The sequence below is a fragment of the Diceros bicornis genome, chromosome 16 (genome assembly GCF_020826845.1).
Source record: "Diceros bicornis minor isolate mBicDic1 chromosome 16, mDicBic1.mat.cur, whole genome shotgun sequence".
Classification (NCBI taxonomy): Eukaryota; Metazoa; Chordata; class Mammalia; order Perissodactyla; family Rhinocerotidae; genus Diceros; species Diceros bicornis.
In genome coordinates, this window is record NC_080755.1 from 47,294,002 (window position 1) to 47,321,269 (window position 27,268).

The 27,268-nt window shown below is 36.8% G+C and overlaps 1 protein-coding gene across 10 annotated transcripts in view; it reads right to left on the reverse strand.

Annotated features, from left to right (window-relative positions):
• The window catches only part of TCF4 (transcription factor 4), a 354,155-nt gene that overhangs the window by 314,741 nt on the left and 12,146 nt on the right, over positions 1 to 27,268 (reverse strand). The gene's annotated exons all lie outside the window — the stretch shown is intronic.

The following is a 27,268-nucleotide window of genomic DNA, read 5'->3' on the forward strand; positions in this document are numbered from 1 at the left end:
CAAGGCAGACTATTCTGCCATCTAAAAATGCACTTCAACTTAATTGCACTTTTCCTATTCAATGTTATCAGAGTTGTCTTTTTAAAATATGATGGTATAAAATAATATCCTATGACAGGATTTCTAAAAGGCTATGGCTGGGTGCATTTCAAAATCACATTATAAATTATTCTGTGAATACAATTTCTGTCAAACCGACATCCGTGCTTATACTTACAATAAAATATTCTGATGGGTTAGACTGAACTGGTCAATTTTTTGGACAAAATTTATTAAAATGTGTAGTCGTTTTGACATCCTGTAGATATAGTCAATATATAGCTATACAGCTAGCCATCTACAACTACCTCTGGTATCTATTTATACCCATTGTGTGAAGGATTTAAGGATTAGAAGAGCTTCTATGAAGGGAATTAAAGGAAAAAACAGGTGCAAACTTCCTAAACAAAGCTTCATCTACACCTAAATTTTCTAAGACTTTTAACTTTTCCTGGGCCATCTTTTTGACGCACTCTTTCAAAGAGTTGCGAGAAAACTTTTGCCCAGGGAAACTCAGCTCAGCCAAAAGAGGCTGAAAAACAATGCTATAAAATCCTTGCTTTGTGACCTGCTGCTCTGGTCCCAGACCTCTTTGAAAAACAAACTGCCATTTGTGCAGTAATTTGGTGATGTATAAAAAACAAGGAGGAGGACATAAAATAACAATTCTGTTTTATCAATTTGTCCAGAATTTAAATTTCTGTCGAATGGCCTAGCGCTTATCTTCTTTGCCACGCAACTGGGGAGCTGAGCAAGGTTTTGTGACCTCATCCAACCCCACCCTCCCCATTTCAAGAACTCAGCGACCCTCTGTGAGTTCGGATGAACATCCACCTCTTCTCAGTAATTTGAACAAGTCTGAGTGATGCTTAAAAATGTGAACATGTCAAATTTAGGATAAGATGTGAATCCCAATTTCTTGAGATAGAAAATGTGTGAAATGATGTGCTGGGCATATTATCCTCAGATTATTTTAACGATTAACATGTGGATTTATTGCTCTGTTTTCTGACAATTCAGAAAGGGAATCCCAGAGAGGTAGACACTCCATCTAGGTGGTAATCTTCATTTAGGTAGTAATCTCCAAGCCGTGGTCAGCAACTTAAATGATTTGTAAAATAATTAGATTCTGCAGTCGCACAGGGATCTTGCCCAGGAGTGGAGTCAGAATAATATATTCTTTCTGGTTCCTGGTAGCATGCTAGCATACGGTGAAGAAATTTTGACCCTGAATGCTCGCGCTGTCTTCGATTCTGATTCCTCTTGCTAATCTCAAGAATATCTCTTTTACTCAATCTAAAACTACTAAGCCAAGTGTGAAACTACCTTCTGCCCCTTGCAATAAATTATTAGCTTACTCATCGCTGGAATGACTCTTCTTGAAAACCAAGAACTATAATCAGAGAATAATCAAGTCCAATAAATCATGCACTTTCCTAACATAACCAATACAATAACTGTGGAAGCAACTCTTGGTTTCCAGAAGTTAATACTGTTTATCAAGGGGCCACTAATGTTGGAAATTGAACTTTGAACTTGAAGCCCTTACTGGGATCGATCTACAGATTCTCCAAGTTAGATGTCTAGAGTTTTCTAGAAGTCTTACTCTGTCTTCTCTTAGACACACATCCAAAGAATCACTCTTTTCTAATTTGTGTTTCTAAAAGTATATAAAATAAAATAAGTTAAATGCTACAAGACAAAAACTATTTTAATAATTATTTTAATAGCTTCCTCTTACATAGCAGCAGCCAACTTGGTTGCTATTTTCTCTAACTTCAATATTCAAAGACTGGTTTGGACTCACCAAAGACTCTGATTTTATATGTGGTATAACATGGGCCCCTGTACCATCCCAACACTATTTATTCCAGTTTATGGACCCCTTATTTCACCTCCCACAACATGTTCCCCCCTGTTGATTAGTACCATGGGACTCAGTGGCGGTACGTTACCAGGCTGCAGCTAGTTTAGTAGGTACAAATATTTCAGTTACAGCATCTTCTTTGGTGAAATTACACAGGCCAAAAATTTGGTCGTGTGTGTGTGAAGCAAAGTGCCCCGCATACTGACTGTGTTATATAAATAATGAAAATTAAATTACAGGATTTTAGGGACACATTCCAAACAATCCATTTTACTGCCAACTACACTGGGCTCATGACCAGCTGTGGAGAAAAGAATGTCCCCCTCCTCTTAAATCTTTATGTAGCCCTTTTCATTGATTCCAATAAAAACGGACTGAATTGGGTATCCATTATGCCCAACTTTCTAAAATATCTGAATCAAAATCATTATGCTTATCTCAAAAAACCTCTTTGTTTAATGTTCAGTGCTGCACGGTTTTGAATGAAACGTCCATTCTCTCCTCACTTCCATGTGACCCAAATGACAAGGCCAAAAAAATCTTTATATGTTACTCTTTCAAATACCCTGAAAATCATCCCCCCATAATATGGCACATATAGTCGATCATAACTAATACTGTTAGTTTTTTTTTTTAATATATACCACTGTGGTTGGTGCTCTATATGGATTAGCTTATTTGATCCTAACAAATCCGTGAAGTAGATACTATTACTCTTGCCATTTTACAGATGAGCAAACTGAGACTCAGAGAGGTAGATTAAGTTTTCCAAGGTCACACAGCTGATGAACGACAGAGACGGGCTTCAACCTTTACATCCTAACCACTACTCATGTCTCCTCCAACCTGTATCAAGCATAGTCACAGTTCTCATGTTTCCCATCTCCACAAGAAACTTCCAATGTTCCTTTTGACTCTTTACTGCTCTTTACCTGAGGTGTCTTTCCCTGTCTCCTCTGTACATGGATTAACTTTGCACTTCAAACTTGCCAAGTTACTTTCCTCAACTTATTTAAAATATACTTCAGAATATATCCTCTTCCTCAAAACCCTGGGGGAAAATAAGATGAAGCAAATCAGATTTAAATGAAAAAGCACAAAGAAAAAAAAAAAACTTCTGGCTTCTACTTTTTCTGGTAAAACAGGAAAAACTATGCATTTTCTGTGCTGAATTAAGTCCTGGCAAGTTAGACTAAACAACACCAAATGGAATCTCCATTGTCAGTCAGCTCTCTGGAAGCTCATGGTGACACACAAATAAGTGAAATTCAAAGGAAATTCTTGAACACACTTTACTGCAACAATCATTTACCGAGGGCTTTGTACGTGCAAAGCCTCCTCTACTTAGCTCTTTCATATCTTATCCCATTCGACCTAGTCTCCCTATTTGTTTATTACTATGTCTCCAACCATGCTGTATGAAAGCTTCATGAGGTCAGAGACAATTCTGTGCCCATCTTTTCCTTCCTTACAGAAACTAGCAGACTGCCTCATACTAGTTCCCACTCAGAAATGATGGTTAAAATTAAACCACATTGAATTTCTGTTACACTGAATGTAGCTTATGAATAAGGTCACTAAAATATTATAAACAATTTAGGTTTCATCCTGACATTTATGACATGGGAAAGACTTTACACCTATCTTAGAAAATTAGCCACTACTACACTTTGTCAGCCTCAAGATTAATTTACTTTAAAATAAATTAAGTACTGGCTTGTGACCAATTTTTCAAACATGAAGGAGGCATTTCTTGAGTAATTTCATTCATGCTGCTAACACCACCTTAAAGTACTCAGGGTTTTTTTGTGTGTGTGTGAGGAAGATTAGCCCTGAGCTAACATCTGTTGCCAATTCTCCTCTTTTTTGCTGAGGAAGATTGGTCCCAGGCTAACATCTGTGCCCATCTTCCTCTGTTTGTATGTGGGATGCCTGCCACAGCATGGCTTGATAAGTGATGCGTAGGTCTGTGCCCGGGATCCGAACCGGCGAACCCTGGGCCACCAAAGTGGAGCATGTGAACTAACCACGACGCCACCAGGGCCAGCCCCTCCTGTTTTTTGTTTTTTAATGGCCAAGAGGAGAAAAGGGCAGGCCACAAAACATGCCAGTGCTGAACGTGAAAATGATGCAGAAATGAAACAGACTGTCCCCAGTAATACTGTTTTTATACATCGTTTAATGGGCAAAACGCCACTAACTGGATGGCTGCAGTTCAACTGACGTTTTCTGCTACCATCACAGACAGCTGCAGAACCCCCGAGACTGAACGCAGCCTCTCCACTGCAGCTCATTTCAGCCATTGTTACTCATAATGTGATCTAAAGGAACACTTACAGGATCTCATAGAAAGTTTAAATGTTGTTTGATGAGAGTCATTAGATATTTAAATCAGAAATGAATGGCATAGCAAGAGAAGCAATCATAGTCCCCATAAAGTAAAGCATAAAACTTCCAGGGTATTCTCTCCACTTGTTTGCTGCTCATATTTGTACTCACGGATGTCACACCAAGAACACAAACCACAGAGGGAGAAAGAACCATAGGTGTCAAATCCTGTTTCAGGTATGTATTTTTTCCCCAAAGAATTTCCACTATTTAATAACTTAACAAAAGCTTTTCATATGAAAAGGCATAGATCATTTTTACAAGAGTAACTCAGAAACATCAGCAAAATTCCACATTTGCCATCAATCAAAGTATTTGGATAATTCTGAAGAAAATGATGTCACCTAGGGCAGTCACTGAATGTCCTCTTTTGGTAGGTTTGTTGCCTGGGCTTCATTTGGGGAACAATGTTTGCTTCTAATAAACCCTAAGATCAAGACTCGCACAGTGTTTAACAGGAGAGAAGACAGAGCAGCACGGAATGAACGATGACTGTGACTTCTGCAAATATACCTTCAACACCCAAGAGCATTGCTTTAAAACTGTGCTTTCCATCCCGGTGTATGGATGGGGCGCCCTGGAACGCACAAGGACACAGGATAAACAGCAAACATCTCACGTCTCCCTGAGCTTCAACTTAATGGATATTTTTTGCACCAGCATGCAAATAAATTTCAAGCTTTGGGTGGCAACTTTCAGCCAAGTCTCTACGCTCCCTGTGTTTATGTATTTACTCTCTGTCTTTAGTTTGGGTGGAAAAGTTTACGAAGCTCTACAGTCTACTGTGTACACAGTGGATCAGCAAATATCAAGAATGAGTAGTATGGTATACCATAATATTCAAGGCTTTCGGTGTGGTGAAGCTAGTGGCTGCTCTCAGCATATGTAGATGATATAAAAGACTTAAAAGCTGTATTAAATATGCAAGTCTTAAAGTAAGCCTCACAGAACCCTAGGATGTTATAACCTTAGACAATATCAAGCCCAATCCAATGGAATCCAATTTTTCCATTTACTTTATTTTAAGAGAAATAGAAAGAAAAGCGAGAGAGGATATTCTGAAGAGAAATAAAAAAAGAAAGGAAGAGAGAGAGGGAGGTAAGAAAGAAGGAAGAAAGGTATGTAGGTCTGATCCCAAAGTATATTAAAGTCATATTATTAAACAAATTTTTGAAAATACATATTTAAAGAAAAATTATAATTGGCTGGTAAATAGTTATTACATTACAAAATATAATGTGGCTCAGAATTTTTTAAAAAGATTAATAGAACAGCTTTAATGAGTGAAACCTAAAGTCAGCATAGTATATTGAGAACCTAGAACCCTAATTCTACTTTAAAGGTTTATAAATGTTATACATTAGACTCTTGTGTGTAATGCAATTACATTCTGTACTTAACTATCTCAGTAAAATGTAGAGATGTAATTTTCTATTCTTTTAATTTTAGTGTGGAATGAGTTTGAAGGGAGAAACCAGAACATCTATTTTGGGAAGCAGGAAAAATTTTAAGGGCTATATTAAAGGTTTTATTAATAAAGGGTACACATTGAATTCAACTTCACTATAAATTCTTCCCTGGTTACAGTCAGTGGAAACAGCAGCGTCTCCCTCTGTAATCCTATGGCATTGGAAATTCATACTTTTTATATTCAGCCTTATATTATATTCATGTGTACTCTACTTTAAATTAGGCAAGTCATTTATAAGACCTCTTGGAATATGATTTCTCGCTTGTAAAACTGAAACAAGCTACTTTTGAGGATCTAAAAAGATTAAAAATATATTTGTGAAAGTACCCTGGAAGTTCAATGAAAAGTATGGTTATCATCACATTCTTCTTTGAAGGCACCAAACAGGGTTGCCATGTGCAGTGCTGCATGCACAACTCCAGGGGGTGCCATGCAGTTGCTCTGGCACTACCTAGAATCTAAACATCAGGCCCCAGGACAGACCATCACACACATTTATTCCTCAATATTGGTTTGTGAAACCAAAGTAAATTCTAAAAAAAAGGAAACTAAACCATAATGTTAACATAAAACAGTTTAGATTAGCCAACAAATAGCAGAGGCTGCCTATTAATACAAAAATCTGATGAGTGACAGGGATCAACAGCAGGTTGTATCTTTCCCTTTCTTTATTCAATTCAAAAATACTTTGGCTTGATATCTTAACTGCAGGTAATTTTTTCCTGACGCATACACACACTTTGATTATGTTTAAATAATTCACAAGGAAAAAGATGCTTTGAAGAGCTCGCTCTCCTTTACATTTCCTTCCAAAAATTTTTTGTCCTTTCACTGAACTTTAGTGGCAAGTGACTGACTAATTCAATCAGCATGTGTTCTTGGGTTAACAATAATTTGTTAACTCAACTCACAAAACACAACCTGTAAAAACATGAAAACAACATCCTACAAATTCAAACAATGCAAATAGTAAAAAGAAAGCTGCCTCTCCAGCCATTGAAAGCCATCAGTTTGACTACCTGAGCTAGATGTAACTCTCCAGCTGACTGAGAAGTTCTCAAATTAATTTGGTCACTAGTGTATCCAAATATAGCCAGGGCACAAAACATAGTAATTCAACTTAGATGAGTAGAAATCATAAACTGGTAACATTTTCAGAAATTTGACTTTTATCAAATAGAAAAATATTTGGAGTGGAGAGTTGATTGGATAATATTGATGCTGCAGATTTGCAAAAAGTATGAACATAAAGTACACTGTACAAAATGCAGTCCCTCAACAACCTGCCCACTGAATATTTTATGTATATTGTATGTATTCCCATAAAAATTGTTGTTATCCAATTCCTACAACTGCCCAGAATTAAAGCTATAAAACTCTCAGTTAAAACTGAGGTAGAGAAAAGTCCCTAATCCTTCCTTCTCAATATGTTATATCAAATGTCTTTTAGTAACTGCATTAGAAAGCAATTACAGCTTAATAGCTGTCTAAATCCATTATCAGTGTACATTTAACCTTTCAATATTTAAAGATAATATTTAATTTGAGCAAATTAATGGACTGCCTGTGAGACCAAATACATCTATTTAGTCTTTCTGGTTTTCCATCAATGATATTTCTCTTTAGAGACTGAGTCTTGTGACAAGAAGTCTGGTAAAAATGGAGTTCTTTCTATTTGTAGTTTAAACAGATATTAATAAATGAGAGGCCAACCTAACCCCAAATGAGAAGTAATGTCCTTATTAACTGTATGTGTCTTCTACCATTAACAAAGCTGCTTTTAATTCTTTGCAGATTAATTTGTATCATTAATAGTTAAGCGAGCTTATATACCTTTATCTTTCAATGTGATTTTTTTTAAATGCCAAATTGTTTAATCTCTTTGACTTTAAAGGAATTGAGTGGTTTTCCAGAACAGCATTTTTTTCCACAATGCTCTGTATTTCACATCCCCTATTCAAGAATAATCATGTTTAAGAACTATAATAATGGCTTTAGCATCTCGGTTATATTTTCAGAGACTAGATCAATCAGCAAAAACACCACTGTAAAAAGAATGTAGCATAATTCCCCAATAGTATTATATTAATAAATGCAAATAAGTAAGATATTAAATTAACAATAGTAGGTCTTCAGCTATCAATAAGCAAATACAAATTCTCCAATGTACAGTTTCATGTTTTACGGCTTATTGTGTTGAGAATTTCAAAGGGAACTTTTCCATAGCAAAATAAATACACACGTCCATATTACCTTTCTTTTCTTAAAGGTTAAAATCAATCATAGTGCTCATTAAAATAAAATTACGGAACCATCTCATTTCATCACTGTTATTCAATTAAAGTGCATTAGCACCTACAAATCTGGGAAAACTTACAGAATTTTGTTGACATCCTAGTCACACTTGGACAGGTTAAAATAACTCTAGTGTGAGGAAAGTACTTTAAGAATAATTTAAAATTTAGCTTGTCCCTGGCACTTACTGCTCCCATTCCCAACTTTAGGTAAGTTCCTTTCTTTATGTAAGCTTCAGGGACAACTCCTCATCATCCAAGAGCACCTGTCTTTGTCACATCCAACTCCTAATAACCTTCCATCTCCAAAGACCACTGGATCAACTAAACCATATGTTATGTAAATGTAGAATTCTGTTGGAGGAGGTCACAGAGAAGACCTGACTGCCCAAGCTGGACTTGGGCAACTAGAGGCTCCTCACCCCTCCCCTGTCCTTGGAATGTACATTCTGCCCACCGTTCCCATAGAGTTCCGGAGTCATTTCAAGGATGCAGCCTTGAGAGAGTAGAGTGTTATTGGGACCATCTGGACTGTGCACGTGACTGAACCCCATTGAGGCCTCTATATAACTCTTAAGACTCTGGCAGGTGGGTGAGGAGATCTACTCAACTTGCAGCCACCAAAGACAAGCCTTGTAAGTTCCCTTGCTTATTAAACCTGCCAACTACCAATCTTTCTTCAGTCTCTCCTTGCCCTCCATGTACAGGGGACAGTTTGCAAACCAATAAATTCTTGTTTAGCCCAACAATTTTCTTTCTTAGAGTTTGTCATCAGTCTGATTTTTCATACTGCTGTATTATCCAAATCTATGCTTTAGAGTACCCAATTATGTTTAATTTACCCCAAAACTAATGTGAAAAAATGACTGTACTAGTAGGAATATAATGATGATTATACTCAACTGCATTTTTTTATTTCCTGTATTTTATGATTAGAATTCTGAACAAAACAATCCAAAATATATTTAAATTGTATGTAACTATCACCAAATTTTTTGTTTAGTGTTTCAAGAAAAACTAAATATAGTTAGAGAAAATACATTCACATGGTTCAAGAATCAAAATAATACAAAGAGATATATATTTGGAAGTCTCATCTCCATCATACTTTTCTTTACTCCTTCCCCAATCCTCCTCAGGTAATCACTTTGTCTTTTGTGGTTTTTTTAAACGCAGATACAACAAAATATAAATGTATATTCCTATTTCCCCCTTTTTACATAAAAGGTAAACTGCCAATTTTTATACTGACATGTCCAGATTGAACTATCACTCTAAGTGGGAATATTTAAAAAATTAGGGGCCAGCCCAGTGGCACAGCGGTTAAGTTCGAGTGCTCCGATTCAGTGGCCTGGGGTTCGCAGGTTCGGATCCCAGGCACAGACCGAAGCACTGCTTGTCAAGGCGTGCTGTGGCAGCATCCCATATAAAGCAGAGAAAGCTGGGCACAGATGTAAGCCCAGGGTTAATCTTCTTCAGCAAAAACAGGAGGACTGGCAACGGATATTAGCTCAGGGCTGATCTTCCTCACACACACACAAAAAATTATATGAGCTGGTGGAAACTTATGTTTACAACCAAAATGCAGAGGTTCCATATCAACCACAATAATATTTGTATAACTGCCCTATATCTTCCCAATCTAAATACATAGGAAAATCTTCATTAATCCAGCAAAAAGCCAACAAATTAAGAAGTCTAAACTGGAATATTTTAATTGTAGTTTTCCTATTTAAATCTTATTAATTTCAATCACTGATTATGAAACTGGAAGGTAATCAAGTAATGATAATTAAAAGTAGATCTCTCTAGTTAGACATCTATATAATCAACAAAATAATCCAGAATTAATTATTTCCATACAAAACCTAAGTATTTCTCAAAGAGAAAATTAACAACACTAGAGTCACACATTCTTAGGTTACAAAATATATATGGATAAGCCTGAAGGATGTCCTTTTTTCTTAATAAATGATTTTAGGGCAACCAAAATGAGAATTAAATATTGACCCATTAAAAGCCAGATTGTTTGTTATTGTTGTTATTGTTTTCAGGCAAAGTTTCCACCAAAAGGGATAAGGCCAGGGCATTTCTCTTTGGAATGATGTGATTTACTTATTTAGGTCACTCCTAAATGGATCGACCAGGCTTTATTCTCATTATTCAAAAAAGGAACTTAAACGCATTCTAACATTCATATTCCCAGATTATGAGAACTGGTTGCCCCCTTGACTTTTTTTGGCAGGTAGGAAGAGAGAGGGCTAAAGATAAAGCATAATTTTTTGAGAAACATGGCAGTAAATTCATTGAATAGAGATTTCTGGATAAATAAAAAGTATGTCTTCTATATATTTCCCCCCTAAAAAAAATTAGCACGATCAAAGCAACTACCAACACATGCCAAACACCAGGCGTTCAGCGTTGAGACTGTCAACATCAAAGCCAAATAGAATGAGTTCCCCAAAGCAAAAGAAAAAAGTGATTGTTACTTAGACTTCCGCTTGTGGCCATCAGAAATGCTACCTTAATTTGGCCTTAATGACCTGTAATCACTTTTAGCATATGGCTTTTAAGACTGCTATTATTCAGTTTGATCTATGGATATAATGGAGCAGAACAGAACTGTGGGTATAATTAAAGTAAGTTCCTGTAAAAGTGGAATATGCAGTACATTGCTAATGTGTAAATGACTAAATAACTTAATTAGGTGAAATGAAGTGCACTTATAACCACAGATACTTAAACCGAATCATGATAATGTTGTATATATGAATATATTCTCTAAAAAATGTTTATTAACCAAACAGTAGGGCAAAGAAATACAAAGGGATGAGGACCTATAAAATTAACAATGGTTAACATTGGCTCCTGAATGTAAACTGATAAAACAAAACCTAAATTATTTTTAGCTGTCAAAAATATCACAAATAATCATGGGATTATTTTTTCTTTTTAAAAAAGCTGATTTTGGTAGCAATTAAACATGAGAATGACCTAGTGCCTTGATTTTGGCTCAAGAATTTTATTTTTGATGCATATTCTCTTTTATATCGATAACTGAGGGATTTGGGGGTAGAGGGAGGGCTAGATGAAAACTAAAATCTCCATACATAGCCTGAGTTAAAGTTATACGAGAAGGTGGTTTGGTAAAAAAGAATAAATAGAAATAAATAAATCTTTTGTAGTTCTGGGTTTTGCCATTCCAGAAATGTAAATAAACACGGCCCATGACTACACGGAAGCACCTTTCCGGTTGTACCAGGAAAAACATGGACGTTAAAATTCACCCAAAATGGCTGCTCCCTGAAGCAAGATAAAGCAGCAGACAAGCACGGCGGGAAAAGAGTGTGAAGTGCACATGTGGGGCCTTGATTCAAAACACAGCTGCTGGATCTAATTTTAGGCCAACTGGCCTTGTCAGTGTCTCTTAACAAGGAAAATTTCCCCACTGAATATTAGAAGCTGTAAAAAAAAAAAAAAGCACATAATAATATTCATTAGTTAACTTATCTACACCATTGCTGCTGTTTTATGCAGAAAATATGTAATGCAACCTATCACCGAGAAGAGCTTAACCAGTGCTGCGAAGGGTATTTCAGTTAAGGAAGTTTTATTCTGAAGAAATGACCCAAGAAGATCCAGAGATAGACATGGGCCCACACAAACATTTATGCAACAAATAATGCAAGACTATTCACATGTTCGATAAAGGAATTCAAGAATTTGTGAGCACTCCATAGATGACTGTACATAAATGAAATGCCGGATTTTTTACAACTCTAATAACAGTGTTAACTGCTAACACTAATTGAGCTCTTACCGAGTGTAAACCCAAGGCTAAGTGCTGTACTTGGAGGAGTTCGTTTGATCCTCACAACTCTATGAGGTGGGTCCTATGAGTAGCACCATTTTACTTACAGATAAAGAAATTCTATCAAATGCTACACAATCTTTTCACTATTTAGGCAACTGAGATGTATGGGTATTTACCAATGAGAAGTTTTCTCTGATTTTGCTTCAACTATCTCTTCAAGGAAATTATAACAGTTTGGGCATAATCTCATATACTCCAAGCCCTTAAATGAAGTAAAAAACTTTATTTAAGTTTACCAAGAACATTGGCTGCCACCATCAAGCAGCACAACGAAGCATCTGTATACTGATGTATCTGCTCACTCTCTTTTTCAAGAAGGGAAGCACATAGAAAGTTTGTAATGTTCATAAAGGGATCTCTAGATCCTTATTCCCAAAACTGTATGCAAAATATTAAATCTTCATGCTGCAAGAATTTTCCTATGGAAAACTGTCCTATCTTTCATCAGATTGTTAAAGCATTCCTGTGGCTCCAAAAATGTTCCAATTCCCTGGCCTTCACTCCCTGACCCTGGCCAAACTCTGAACATCTCATCCTCCACCTGTTCCCATTGCTCCATTTCTAGTCTTAGAGAACTAGCTGTGATTTGCAAAGTTCACAGTTGCACAAACTTTTCCCTCAGTTCAAACTGTCCTTCAACTTTCTGTCTAGAAATTCCGCACTCACCCTTCAAGGCCCAACCGACACAGCAGTCTGGGTGAAGGTCCTTCGGTACTTAATTCTACTCCAATGATTCTGATTTCCTAGTGGTGCCCTATACATACACGCTTCTAATGGAGAACTTATCATACGCAAGGATAATACTTTATGAAGATGTTCATCTCCCTCACTGTGAGTTCCTTTAGATCAAGAACTATTTATTTAGCAAGTTATTTAGCATCACTTTTTCTATCTCAGGTATTCAACACAGTCTTGTACATTTGATGAGGGCTCAATAAATTTGCTAAAGTGATTGACAAATGAATGTATAAACAAAATGCTATAAAAATAATCAGTTAACAATAAGGTGCTATATGACAGTATGTATGACCTATCTAATTAGGTTTTGTATGACAAAAAATTCACAAGTGAGAATCAATCTTTACCCATAATGATCTTCATACCTGATACTTATTCATTGATCTATTTATGTCCTTCCTGGTTCCACAAAGAATCTAATCTACTCCTGACAAAATTCTTTCACATACATGATATTTTTCTGATAACATTCTTTGTTTAGCTTGTGGCTTTAATTTTTAAATAGTTTGTTCTGTTTATAAAAGTAATACATGCTCATCATTATGATATTATTATGTATATTAAATACATAAAAAGTATAAAGAAAATAGATATCACCTATACAAGAAAATATATGACTGTCCCACTTTTCAAACGAATAAATTTACTCTTTGAGATTTAAAGTGAGTTGTCTAAGATCACAGAGCTCATAACGGAGAAGGCTGCGAGGAGAAGCCCATCCTTTCTTATACCTAGGTCTAAAACACATTTTCTCTAGACAGAGGGTCTGCCAGCCATGGCCTCCCCCGACCCTGCCAATAACCAGCTGCTGCCTGTTTCTGTGAACAAAGTTTTACTGGAATGCAGTCATGTTCCTTGGTTTACCTGTTGCCCTTTCATGCTACAACAGCAGAATTTAGCACTTGCAACAGAGAGCGTATGGCCCACAAAGCCAAAAATATTTATTACCTGGTCCCTTACAGAAAAGGTTTGCTGACCCCTGCTCTAGTCTATGTCATTCTAGTTTCAGAAACATGTGTTTATTCTCTAAGTCTTTAGTAGAGAAGAGTGATTTCTTCTTTTAAAGAAAATTGCTTTTTTACATGCTATACACATAAGAAGTAAAATCCATAACATAAGTGTCTGAATATTATTAGCATGAACTTTTTAAAAAAATTTTAGCTTTATAAAATCAAAACACCAAAATGTATATTCAAACCAGAATGCTCTGCCAGTAACCAAAATATTTAGTAAAGGAGACAAGAGCCATGGAAGGCACTGGGGAAGCTCTGGACAGAGAAGTTAGTTCACAGCACTTGAACAGCCCTCCCCTACGTCCCGCTTTAGTCTGGCCAAGGACACCCTACTTGGCCCAAAGAATCCAACTCACCCAATGATGCTTCCCAAATTTCCATTCCACCTTCTTGATTTTTGCCATAACTAAGTACTACCTGAACATTTATTTAACTAAACCGAACATTATCTAACTGAACATTATCTAGTTAATACTTTTCTTTATAAAAAAATAACTTTTTAAAAAACAAAACAAAAAAAACCTCAGCTTTCACCTAAGCAAATTATCTATAAAATCCAGGTCTAGTTGCACTAATTACGTTTTGTTCTAAAACATACTGAATCGTAGATAGATATCGATGGATATCCAGCCAACCAGACAGAAGACAGACAGACACAACTATTGAAATTTAAAAAGTTTCTGTCTTCTCCTTCTTCAGCTAATAAAAAATACTCATCGACCATTCAATATTCCATTGTGTCACTTAATCGTTCCTCGTTTAACTTTTCTCATCTGTAAGATCAAAGACCTCAGAGAGGTGTGCTAGGGAATAAAACAGTTAGTGAATAAAAAGGTTGATACATAATGAAATGTCAAAAATGTCATGCCCCCTCCAGAAGCTGACGTACATATTATATGATGTGATATATGTGAAAGAATTTGTGACCTGCACTCACTTCAGCAATTTGTTAGGAGTTTGCCCAGAGAAGAAATAAGGCAGAAGATATGGAAAGAGCTCTCCTCTTGGGAAACATCTAGACTAAACCAAGGCTCTGCCTCCCACTACCTTAGTGGCCTTGGACAAGTCAGGGGATTCTCTGAGTCACAGTTTCCTCTTTCGTCACTTGGGGATGACCAGATTTCAGGGCTTTACATAAGATAATGATGTAAGAGTACCTGACAGATGGTACTCAGTGAGTGTGAGTTCTCCAATCCCTGATTTGGGCTGATATTCTACCTGGTAATAAACTCTACATGGAAAATGCAAAAATTATAATATGATCATCAGAAATGTATATGACCTTGAGAATCCAATAAAGAACACAAAAGGAAAGAAGTTCAGTGGTTTCCAATGACAACACTATGATTAAACTTAAAATGAGCATGGTCCCATAGAACTATCATTCATCTTAATCAGTAGATACAAATTAAAATACATATATATGTTTACTGAATCATTTATTAAATAAATTTAGTTAACTGACTGAATCAAAAGAAGTTTTAATTTAGATTAGGACACCAAAGAAAGCCTCTCTGAGGAAATGGCATTTCAGATGAGATCTGAATGGAGTTAGCCAGGCAAACAGTGAGGGAAGAGGTGCTCCATAGCAAAGGCCCTGGATCAAGGAAAAGCTTGGTAAAAGTCCAGGACCTAAAAGAAGACCAATGTAGCTTGAATGCAGAGAGCATTAGGAGAAGGAAACCAAATGAGGTTGTGGAGGTACCTCTAGGATACGTTAAAAAAGTACAGAAGTTATTCTATAACACTAAAAGTTTTATAACAGTGAAAAACACTGAAGTTGGGAGATGAAATACTCTGTTTGACATTTTCTAAAAACTCACTCTGGCTGCTTTGGAATATGGATTCAACAGGGATGAAGTGAAAATGTGGAGAGTAGTTAGGAGGCTACTAGAGTATAGCAGACGAGAAATGCTGGTGCCTTCATCTCGACCAGTAAAAGTAGAGGTGGAGAGCAGAACTCCACTATGATTAGATGGGGAGAGAGAGAAAGAAGGGGCCAAGGGGTCCAGATCTTGATTTAATTAACTAGGTGCAAGGTAGTGCCAATCCTAAGATGCAGAAACCTAGAGGAGGCACATATTAAGGGGAGAGAAGGAAAATCAAATATAATAGACCACTGGCTCTACAAACTGACACTGAAAGGCACAAACAGTACTGGAGCAACATACATGAGAGCTGTTATCTGGGAAACAGACGTGATGACTTAAGAAGAAAATATACTTGAGGATAAAAGTAAACATGGACTGACTGCCTACTACGTGTTAGAGATGAGTTAAGCGCATGGCAAGTATTATCTTCTTGAATTCTCCCAACACCCCTGTTTCTACTCATTTTACAATAAGGATAGAAAGTGACACTGCTAATAACTGGACAATAACCAGCCCAATCTGATTCCAGATTGAGGCACTGCACCACACTGTCTCTCAGCAGAAGAGGAAAAGAAGGCCAAGGTAAGATTCCCGAGGGACTCAATTTATAGTTCAGGCAAAAAAAAAGCAGCCAGCAAAGGAGAGGCAGAAAAAAACACCAGAAGAATGTGGAATAGAGAAGCCAGATGTAAAGAATTTCCACCAAAAATAAATGAACATTTTTTCAAAAGTTGCTGAGAGGTTTAATGAAACAATATTAGTAAGTACCAAAAAGAGAAAGAGAAGTCAGGGGAAAAGACAGATGTCCTAGAAAGGAATGGCTATGGACAGCAGACTTCTCTTGAGCTGCAATGGAATTCAGAAGACAGTAGAATACAATCATCAGAGTAATAAGAAAAAATAAATGTCAACCTGGAATTGTGTGCTCTGCAAAATTATCTTTCGAGAACAAGAATAAGGACATTTTGGATAAACAAAAGTATACAAGTTGACCTTCAACACCCCTATACCAAAAAACTTCTATAGGATATACTTCACTAAATATGAAAATGATTCCATAAAGAACATCAAAGATGCCAGCAAGTGTTAAGCAAAGAAATTAGTAAACTAGTAAATCTAAATACTGTCTATAAAATAGCAATATCTAATTTACAGGAAGTATTTTAAAACTCAAAACAAAAATACTCTAAGTAAGGAGGGGAGTGATGGAAGGAACAGTATTCTACGTCCTAAAATTGTTTCAAAGGAGAGAGTTAAGACTATAGACAAACTTTAGTCTTTGTCAGATAATCAGGCATAGTAAAATCTCCAAGGTAACCACTAAAAACCCGAAATAAATTCCAAACAATGAGAGGGTAAAATGAAACAAACAAAACTTTAATTAATTTCTTTAAAGGAATGAGAAGAGGGGAAAAAAAGGAAGTGTAGAAAGAAACAATACAAATGGAAATCCAGAATTTCGATGTCAGTAATCACAAAGCTACTATGATGCACAAACCCAAGAGGCACCATTCACGTCATAGTCTATGTAAGTGGCCTAAACCACAGTATAAAAAAATGTAAATAGACAATTCGATATCTGATTAGATTAAAATTAAAATCCAGCTGTAACTGGTATACCTAAAATATAACAACATGGATAGGGTGAAAATAAAGATTAAGAAATAGATGCACTAGACAAATACTAGCCAAAAAGAAAGTGGGATAACTATACTAATAGCAGATCAAATGGACTTTAAGACAAAAGAGCAGACAGAGGATGACCACATATACAGTGGATAAAGAGTTTAATTAACCAGGAAGATCTAGACACTCTAAACCTGAATGCATGTAATAATACAATTTCAGTATGTATAAAGCCAAGACAGAAACACAGGGAGAAATTTCCAGTCACCATCATAGATGATTATTTCAATCCACTTTTCTCAATGACAGTATGTCAGGCAGACAAAAAAACACTTGTAAAGGTATAGATGATTTTAAGGCACAATTAACAAGCTTAAATTTCTGGACACATAGATCCTTCAACTCAATACTAAGAGAAGACACAATCTTCCCAAGCACACAATGGAACATTTATGAAAACAGATTAATTAAAACTGACAATAATGCAAGTCTCACAAGAACCAAAGAACTGTAGTCACACAGAACAGTTCTCTGACAACAGTTAAATGACATTAGAAGTCAATAGTAAAAGGATAAATAACACATTCATCTGTAAACCTTCTACGGCACCAATAAATATTGCCAGGGTCAGAGAAGAAAGCATATTGGAAATTTTAAAATACTTATAAACAAAAGATAATGAACATGTTACATATTAAAACCTATGGAATACAGTGACAGCAGTACTTGATATTTTATAGCCTTATGTTCTTACATTAAAAAAAATAAATGATGACAACTTAATGAGCTAAGTGGTCAACTTAAGTTAGAAAAAAAATCAGAATGAACCCCAAACAAATAGAAATAAGGCAATAATAAAGATCAGAAATTAATGAAATAGAAAGGAACACAACTAAAATCAGCACCGAAAAATGAATCTTATAGAGCCAGCAGAGATTAACAAGGTAATAAGAGAATACCATGAACAACTTTATGATAATCAATTAAAAAATTTACATAAAATGGGGAAAATATTATATACATCACTATATAATTTTATTCATACATATAATTTTAAAATTATCTGAAAAAGAAAGTAAAATTCTCATTCTTAATACTTTAGTATTTAAAAATTGTATCAGTGGTTTATTTATTTATTTTTTGTGTGTGTGAGGAAGATCAGCCCTGAGCTAACATCTGTGCTAATCCTCCTCTTTTTGCTGAGGAAGACGGGCTCTGAGCTAACATCTATTGCCCATCCTCCTCCTTTTTGTTTCTCCCCAAAGCCCCAGTAGATAGTTGTATGTCATAGCTGCACATCCTTCTAGTTACTGTATGTGGGACGCGGCCTCAGCATGGCCGGAGAAGCGGTGCGTCGGTGCGCCCGGGATCCGAACCCGGGCCGCCAGCAGCAGAGCGCACGCACTTAACCGCTCAGCCATGGGGCCGGACCAATATCAGTGGTTTAAAATCATCTCATACCAGGCTCAGATAGTTATACAGACAAGTTTTACCTAATTTCAAGGAACAGATTGTTTCAGCCTTACAGAGACTCTTACAGAGAAGAGGGAGTGGAAATACTCCGCTATCCATTCTACAGGTCAGTATAACTTTACAGGCAAAACCAGGCAAAAGGACAGTAAGAGAAGACGTATTATATACCAATCCTAGTTATAACCATAGATGCAAAATACTAAAGAAAATATCAGAAAACTGACATTATTTTTAAAAGAGTCATAAAAATACATATTTTTACTGGCATTATTTTTAAAAGAGTAATGAAAATACATCATGACCACATTAATTTTATCCCAAAAATGCAATGGGAGTTTACCATCAGGAAAAATATAAATGTCACTCATAATATTAACAAATTAAAGGAGATAAAAAAATCATAATGCAAATATATGTAGAAAAAGCATTTGATAAAACTCAATACCACACCTGATAAAACTCTTAACAAAATATGTATAGAAGGAAACTTCCTTAATGAAATACCTACCAACATCAACGTCAACAGTGAAAATCAGAAAAAAAGACAAGGATACCTACTATTGCTGTTTCTATTTAACAGTGTACTTTAGGTCCTAGATAGCACAGTAAGATAAGGAAAAAAAACAAACAAACCAAGGTATAGAGGTTTCAAAGGAAAAACAACAGAATTGTCATTATTCACACATAATATGACTACCTATAGGGAAAACTCTAAAAGAAAACACAAAGACATTTTTAGAATTAATAAGAGAGTTTAGCAACACGGCTGAATGTGAAAATCAGTACACAAAACTCAATTACATTTATACACACCAACAACAAACAATTTGAATATTTAATTTAAAAGAAAACCCCATTAACAACAGTAACCAAAAAAAAAAAATTACGTTAAGAATAAATCATCAAAAGATATGCACAACCTCACGGAGAAAATTATAAAACTTTATTTTGAGCTATCAAAGAAGACCTAAAGAAATGGAGAGAGACATGAGTGGAGATAGCCATTATCAAAAATACATTAATTTTCCCCAAATTGATCATTAGTTTCCATACAACTTCAATAAAATCTCTAAAAGATTATGAAAGATCATGACAAGCTGATTTTGAAATGTCTATGGAAGAACATAGACCCTCAAACAGCAAAAGTAAAATGTGTACACATGAGACAGGAGGAGGAGGAAGGACTTTACCCATCAGATACCAAAATGTAGAATAAAAATTATTATTATGTGGTACTGAAGCAAGAGTAGACAAACTGGCCAACAGATTAAAATAAAGGACTCAGAATGAAAGACCCTTACAAATAGGGAAATTTACAATATTACAGAAATAGCATTGTGAATGCCTAGGGAAAGGATGGAATTTTCAATAAACAATTCTAGAACAAATGGGTACCTAAACATTTATGAAAACATGGAACTGGACCACTATTTCCCACTCTACAAAATCTATCCCAACTGTATTAAACATCTTTATGATCTTGGGGTAGAGAAGAACTTTCCAACCATGATACAAAACATGAAAAGGTAAAGGAAAAAAATAATAATATGACTACATTAAAGTTAAGGTCTTCTGTTCATCAAAAGACACCATAAAGAGGGTAAAAAGACAGGTCATAAAATAAGAGAAGGTATTTGTAACACGCATGACTGAGAATTATTATCCAAAAATATATCAAGAACACCCACCAATCAATAAGAAAGAAAACCAATATGAAATTGAGGGGGAGGGGAGATTCCACAGAAGAACAAATATGAATGATAAACACATATAGCGATGTTAAACCTTATTAATTATCAGAGAAATGCAAATTAAGACCACAGTGAGATACATTTTACATTTGATACCTATTAAATGGATACAAATTAAGAAATTTAACACCAAAGGTAGGCAACAACATGCATCAACAGTAATCTTTTACACTGTGAGTGGAAATGCAAATTGGTAAGAAACTTTGGAAAACACTTTGGCACTATCTTGTCATGATGAACATTCACATACTCTATAATGCAGCAATTTTACCCATAAATGTCTACCCTAAAGATATCAAAAGAGGGGGCCAGCCCCGTGGCTTAGCAGTTAAGTGCGCGAGCTCTGCTACTGGTGGCCCAGGTTCGGATCCCGGGCGCGTGCACCAACACACTGCTTGTCTGGCCATGCTGAGGCAGCATCCCACATACAGCAACTAGAAGGATGTGCAACTATGACATACAACTATATACTGGGGCTTTGGGGGGAAAAAGGGAAAAAAAGGAGGAGGATTGGCAATAGATGTTAGCTTAGGGTCGGTCTTCCTCAGCAAAAAGAGGACGACTGGCACGGATGTTAGCTCAGGACTGATTTTCCTCACAAAAAAAAAAGATATCAAAAGAGATGATCAAGGGTGCATCAAGAGAGGTACAGGAAAGTGTGTAGTTCCAAAAAATGAGAATCAGTTCAAAGAGTCATCAGCTAAATCAGTTCATGCATAAATGAACTAATGCCACATACAACAACATGGACAAACCTTTTAAACGTATTACTTAATGAAAAGAGCAAGTACCACAAGACAGTATGAGAATGATAATATTTTTACAATCCTCCATCAAGTCAAACCACACAACATGTTGTTTAGGGATATATATACATGTCATAAAACTACTTAAAAAAAAAAAACAGGGCATATTTACGTCTGGCAGGGAAGACAGGAGAATGTGGAGAAGGAAGGAATTGACAAGGAGAGGCAAAGTTTCTGATACTGCTCTAGTTCTTGGGTTGAGTGGAGGGTCCATGGTCTTCACGCCATCATTAAGCTTCACAATTTACATATGTTACACGTATTATTTGGTAGATGTCAAACATTACATGATAAAATACATTTTGAGGGCCGGCCCCGTGGCTTAGCGGTTGGGTGCGCGCGCTCCGCTGCTGGCGGCCCGGGTTCGGGTCCCGGGCGCGCACCGACGCACCGCTTCTCTGGCCATGCTGAGGCCGTGTCCCACATGCATCGACTGGAGGGATGTGCAGCTGTGGCATACAACTATCTACTGGGGCTTTGGGGGGAAAATAAATAAATAAATAAATAAAATCTTTAAAAAAAAATAAAAAATAAAATAAAATAAAATACATTTTGAAATATTTGGCTGGAGTTAGACTTAAAAGTATATGGGAGGAATGCATACAGAAGCAGCCAGTGTAGACAACAATGAACAAAACTCCTGCTATGAAGGAAGGCAAGAAAGAGGGCTGTGGCCAAAGGGGAATGTGAACGACAGAGAGAGCTTTCATTTTGTTTTGTTTTTAATTATAAAATATTTCGAGCATAGAGTTGTCAACCATTACATTCTGCCATTTTTTTTCTTTCCAAAAAAATAAAGCATTGCAGACTGTTGAAGCACTCTGTGTGCCCTCTCCACCCCAAAAGGAAGGTAATGATATTTCATCTTATTTTCTACCTGAGAGCTACGAACGCATGCCCTGATGCTGAAGGAATTCTCCAGGAGACAGGAACAACATGTGAATGCTGTCCACTTACAACATGTTCCCCTAGGAACTCCCCAGCATCAGGGCACACACTTGCAGGAGTTTTCCGCTCGGCGCAGATGGTTCTATGCCTCTCTCCTTTCAGCAGCCTTCTGATGAGGAACGCACAGAGCTCTTGGGTCACGGAGCCAAGCATTACTAACTGGCATAGACGTATCAGGATTCAACCCATACCCACAGCACTACCTCAAGGCTCTAACTGGCTGGGAGAAGGAAGGAAGGGAGCAAGGGAAGAAGGAAGGGAGGGAGAGAGGGAGGGAGGAAGGAAGGAAGGAAGGAAGGAAGGAAGGAAGGAAGGAAGGAAGGAAGGAAGGAGGGAAGGAGGGAAGAAAGGAGATAAAGAGAAGGAAGGAACGAATGAACGATATTTTTTCTTCAATTTGAACAGTAAATATACAGACAGAATGACAACATTTTTCCTAACTAAAATGAACTAACATACATACTGGTTTCAGAGGTGACTCCCAATAATAAACAATAAGATTAGTGAGAAAATGGAGGGGGAGAGAGGCAGAGAAAGAGCGAGATGGTCAGAGTGAAAGAGGGAGGCTGTTATTAGAAAAGATCGAGGATGCATATTAGCTGGGATTTGTAAAAAAGGGAAGCTTCATTTTGTTCCTAATCAAAAGTTAACAATTTTCCCCCATGGGCCACCTCAGACAAAACACAATCAAATAATAGTGTTTTGATCTCACAAGCTCATATAAATCAAACCACCCTCCTCAAGTTCACCAGAAAGAGGCTCAGTACCATCCCGTGGATGTGTTGATATCTGACCACAGGTATTCAATGAATTCAATTCAACAGGTTTAACTAAACCATCATAATGTTTACTGGCAATAAGAACATAACATAAGCTGTGAGAAGCCTAAATAGTGCATAATTACTGAAGACCGTGAAATGAGAAAGAACAGTCCCTTTTGCCTCATTCTCCCACTTCCACCTTTGCATGCTCTCACAATATTCTATCTACCACTAATCAATCTACCACTTTTCTGGGGGGAAAAAAAGCACTTCTCTGGCGCTTGGTTGCTAAAAAGGAGGTGGATATCACAGGGTACCTCAATTAGGTCTCACAGCTACTGTTAGAAGGTAAAAAGTATAGTTGATTTTCAAGTATCAAAGTTATAGGAAGTTTCACCAAAAAAAAGCAAGTACCCACTATGAATGCTCCCTCTCCAGAGGGCTGAAGTTATAGATTTCAAATAAGGCCTACAGTCAATTTTCCAACTTCACCACCCACACTGTAGGACCAGCAAGCCCGTCTCTCACCTGGATTTCTGCAGAAACCTCACATCTGGTTTGGGCCACCCACACCGACTACCCTTGAGGTTTATGTTCCAGGCTGCAGCCAGATTCTCAGGCACAAATCTGATCACAGCACACTGCAAAGGCCCCCTATTGTTCAGTCTTGCATGATCTGGCTGCTCCTACCCCCTCTCCCCAGCCTAGGCTCAAACCACGCTCTAGCCCCCTCCCCAACCGCCACGCCCTGCTCTCTCTGCATGGAATCTATCTCCCCAGCCCACTTCACTCCAGGTCCTCCATCAGACCTCAGTTCAGGTGTGCCAGCCTAGGGAAGCCTCTGACCGCTCAGCTTGGTCAGATATCCCTATTGCAACCTCGTCTAATGCCACACACCTCTCCAATGCAAAACTTCACATTCCTTTGGTTCATTATTCAGTTAATATCTGTCTCCTACATTTAGTCAATGCAGGAACACACCTGTCTTGCTCATCATTTCATTTCCAGGACCCAGCATAGGACCTGACATGGTAAATGCTCAATAAATAATTATGCAATTTCAAAAGTAAATGAATAATTTTACTGCATATACATTTAAAAATAAACATTAAAAAATTCAAATGTGGGGAAAAAGCAGCAGCATGCGTATCCAGTGTCCTTGAAGTAAATGAGCACCTATCTATAAATCCAATTTTTTTTTTTTTTTGGTAAGGCAGATTGGCCCTAAACTAACATCTGTTGCCAATCTTCCTCTTTTTGCTTGAGGAAGATGGTCCCTGAGTTAACATCTGTGCCAGTCTTCCTCTATTTTGTATGTGGGATGCCTCCACAGCATGGCTTGATTAGCAGTGTATAGGTCCATGACCGGGATCCAAACCCACGAACCCTGGGCCGCCAAAGTGGAGTGCAAAAACTTAACCACTATGCCACCTAAAAATCCAAAATTTTAATTTCTACTCAAAAAAGACAAATGGAATATAACTGTCATTGCCTCCCAAAGAGTCCCTGGTACTAAATTTGAGAGCACATTCATAACAAAAGTCTTCAAGGTCCAATTTCCATAATCATTTGAATCCATTCTCCTTTCTTTATACTCATGTAGAAGTACACAAGTACACAGATCCTAGGATTTCTAGTTTTCTGTTGGAAATGTGAAGTCTGCACTTAGTTATATTTGAAAAGTACCTTTTAAAGAAGTCTAATTCTATATTTCAACATCACTTATTTTAAAAGTACTTGCTTTTTGAATCATTGTAGAACTTTTACCTAACAACAGCAATACTGTGCTCCAATTGCAATGTTGAAGTTGAAATTTTTTCTTCGTTATATCACCATAGTATTGAGCATGTAACTTGTCTTGGTTCTCAAAAAAACATTTACTGAATGAATGAACAAAAGAGTAAATGTAAGTTAACAATTCTTAATTTTATTGTTACTCCAGTGAAATATATTCACACCAAAAAAAAAAAAAACACAACATGATATGCATTCATCTCTTTCACTTTTCTGAAGCTTTCAACATTCTTTAAACAATCAGGCCTTAAACGATAATGGAACTTTGTGTGTGTGTGTGTGTGTGTGTGTGTGTGAGGAAGATCAGCCCTGGGCTAACATCTGCCAGTCCTCCTCTTTTTTTGCTGAGAAAGACTGGCCCTTGGCTAACATCCGTGCCCATCTTCCTCCACTTTATATGGGACGCCGCCACAGCATGGCTTGACAAGCGTTGCGTCAGCGTGCACCCGGGATCCAAACCAGTGAAACCTGGGCCACCACACTGGAGCGCGTGCACTTACCAGCTTGCGCCACCGGGTGGGCCCCATAATAATGGAACTTTTTAAGTAAAATTAATTAATTAATTATGGACTATTTCTCACTTTATCCAATTCTATTAAAATTACTAAGGATTAAAACGTAGAATACTTGCAGAAGTGGGACACTGCAAATGTACACCCCATGTAAAAGAGAAATAGTTCAACATGGGCTGAAAAGACAAACTGAAGAATAATAAGCTAATAAAATCAGGAGAAAATTATATGTGAAAAGAAAATTAACCTTGTGCCTAACAGTAACGAGATAAAGAATCACAGTGCCCACAAGAGAATAAAAAAACATCCAATGGTTTGGGACACCACTTAGTGGACAGTGATGTTCCAGAAGGTGGACAACAAATAATGATTATTCGAATAAGGACCGGAATTGATAGTGTTTGGTCTTTCTTTTCAAAATTACAAAATTGGGTTATGTATGACATTATACATTCAATCTTGAAATATTATCACCGCTTGATGACCAAATTTTTTCTCTCTGAGTTTAAAGCTGTAAGGTTGCAAAATATTTCAAATAGGAATCTCTTATTTTTGAAAGTGAAGAAAAAGTTTTGGGAATACATAGGTTTCGTAAAGGGTATTGTTAAAAAACGGCTCCACAATATTCTCTTTGTCATGAAAATCTTGTTTATACTCTGTGGTAAACACAATCATTCATTAATAAATTCTTCCTAAGGCTATTTCAATCATCACTTGAATTTTTGGCTTTTCGTGGACACTGGAAGCATGAGCTACACTGAAATACTTGGAGGTCACAGAGAGAAAGACACTTTAAACTGAACTCATCGATACTTGAGAAGAGGATGGTATTTATATATATTTTTCCTGTTTGTGATGTAATTATGATAGATTTTATCCAAAGGTATATCTGGCCACTCCATAACGTTTTTACAAACATTATATAAGTTTTGGCTAAGATAACAATATCTTTGAAAATGTTTTTTAAATGCATTTCCGAACGTGCTATCTGGCAATAATAAACACATTTCCCTACTAGTTTTTGAACCAAAAGATACAGCACTGGCAATGGTGATGGCAATAATAACAACAAAATTTATAATGATGAATTTTTGCAATCTGAAAATATTTTTAAGTATTAATATAAAACTTCTCTTGAAGTGTACTAGAGAGTTTCAAATTATTTTTTCAGTTTTAAGATGCAGACTTTGAGGTTCTAACCATTTTGTCAATATAAAACTGCTCTTTAGCAGCAGAATTCAGTTAAATAAATAATTTTCTCCTAAGTAGCTATCATTTTGGCTCAAGAAAATTTCCATTGCTGAATGATATAATAGGAAGAGTTTGGAACTGGGAACATAAAAACCTGGATGTCCACCCTGCCACTACCATTAAAAACATATGCTTTTGGAAGGAACTGGATTATAATCTCTAACACCCCCAAGAAAATCTCAAAAGCAGGAAAGGAAAAAACAAAGGCATCCAAGATAGGGATGTTTGCCTGGAAGTCACTGCAGGTGCCTAGACCAGAGTTGACTCCACCGCAGGCTAAGGAGCCTGTCTTTCTGGTGCTCTCTTTAATCCACCCTTTGCAATAGCCTTCCTTCCTCTGTGCCTGGTTCACAGTGACCTTGATAAAAAATACTCAGTCCCAACACCCCCATGTCAAAATCCTATCCCTCCCCTTCAAGGATCAGAGTCAATTTGCCCACAAAGCCTTTATTATTTATTTCCCCCAGCAAGAAGTAAGTCTTTATTTATCTAAAGTCCAATAACCTGAATGACACTTGTCTTCTGGACACTGAGTATTAATTACATATGTGGTTTTCTACTCTTTCCTGTCAGAATACACACTCTCTCAGGGCAGGACCTTTCTCCCACAAAGCCCTCTACGTCCTATAATTGCTAACACAGGGGTCTGAGCATAGCATGTACTAAAAAGATACATTTGATGATCCATCAATAAGAATTATGATACACAGATAAATAACTAGCTAGACAGATACAAACAACATCCTATCTCCATTGCCAACATAGTAAAACCCAGGGGCAACATGGAAGCT